The sequence below is a fragment of the Myotis brandtii genome, unplaced genomic scaffold, assembly GCF_000412655.1.
Source record: "Myotis brandtii unplaced genomic scaffold, ASM41265v1 scaffold200, whole genome shotgun sequence".
NCBI lineage: Eukaryota > Metazoa > Chordata > Mammalia > Chiroptera > Vespertilionidae > Myotis > Myotis brandtii.
The window spans coordinates 50,520-52,358 of NW_005357453.1; positions in this window are offsets into that span (position 1 = coordinate 50,520).

Genomic DNA, 1,839 nt, shown 5'->3' on the forward strand with positions numbered 1-1,839 from the left:
TCCCGCGCCCCGCTGGCTGGGCCTCCAGTGTGAAGCCGGTGGGTTACATAGTCTTTGGGGGCTTTTCAAGGAAATGAAATCGTTTTCTCCTTCAAGATGCCCTCCCCAGGGTACTGCCCAAGTGATCCCACACGGTGGTTCTATTTTCCAGGGGGTTATTTATACTTTAAACAACAACAACAACAACACGGTTTTATTGATTTCAGAGAGGAAGGGAGAGAAACATCAATGATGAGAGGCATTGATCAGCTGCCTCCTGCACACCCCGCACCGGGGATGGACCCCGCAACCCCATCCCCCCCAGCATGTGCCCTGACGGGGAATCAAACCGTGACCTCCTGGTTCTTAGGTTGAGGCTCAACCGCTGAGCCACCCCAGCCGGGCAACCAGGGGTTTATTTGTAAACAGCCTTTTAGAGCCATTACTTTCCTCCACTGTAGACTATGACTCACCCCCGGCCCTTTAGCACCAGGTACTGAAGTTAGTGTTAATCATTAGCATTGTCCTGTAGCTACAATGCCACCAACCTAGTCGCATAGTGAAATTTTAAGGTTTCTAGTGGCATCATTAAAAACAGTAAGAAGGAACAGTTTTAATAAATGGGGCAACAATTCAGAATATTATTTTAACAATATGAAATTATTACTATCAAAGTTTTTTTCGTGCTAAATCTTTGAAAATTGTGTGTATTTTACACTTACATCCACTTACAGCACATCTCGGTTCAGTTCACTTCACACTCGCTGTCTTATCAAGTACTGAATAACTACTAGCAACTCCTGATTTTTGAGTTGTAATTTGGGACCCTTTCTGCTTTGGACTGATTATATCTTGCTGCCCAAAAATTTGAGCACCCATTTTCTGAATTGTCGAGGATGTCCAAGGGAAGGCTGAACTATGTCTTGTTTTTGTGTGCCCTTAAGGCCGTGGTCCTAATCCTACAATTTACCTTATCCTTCCCAAGGCCTAGAGCAGTGGTCAGCAAACTCATTAGTCAACAGAGCCAAATATCAACAGTCCAACGATTGAAATTTCTTTTGAGAGCCAAATTTTTTAAACTTAAACTATATAGGTAGGTACATTGTTATTAACTTAATTAGGGTACTCCTAAGCTGGCCTTTGCTAAAAACGTCCTCAATCTGATAGAGGTACATTCGCTGAGGTTGATCCCTTCCAACTCTCCCATCCACACTCATCTTGTATACTTGTTTCGTCTATCTCCTTTCGGAAAACCAACTTCTGCGCATGGGCCATGAAGTTTCAATAGCACTGTACGTGCGTGCCCGCATGTGGTATTTTGTGGAAGAGCCACACTCAAGGAGCCAAAGAGTCGCATGTGGCTCTCGAGCTGCGGTTTGCCGACCACTGGCCTAGAGGATTTCAGCTAACACTAAAACCGGTCCTATTAGAGTGGGGCCTTGACTTACGAGTTTAATTCCTTCCGAGACCAAGCTCGTTAAGGAGCTCGTTAACTCAAATTACTCTGTCAACTCAAAACAAAAAATCAGCGGAGAGACAGCTGGTATCTCAAAAAACTCGTTAGTCGGGACACTCGTAAGTCAAGGCCCCACTGTACTAGGTTTCTAGGTCCTCATATAACCCTGTATGTTGCTTCTCTAACAACTCATCTGTAGCAATAGGCTCTGGAGCAGTGGTTTCAACCCTGGCTGTACAACAGGATGAAGGCTTTTCAAAAAGATAAATGCCCCGCAGGGAGAGGGAAGTGGATTATTTGGATTTAGTAGATGTGGAGTGGGGACCTGGACATGTTTTTTGTTTTTTAAATAATTCTTTATTGTTGAGAGTATTACATATGTCCCCCTTCCTCCCCCCCCCCAT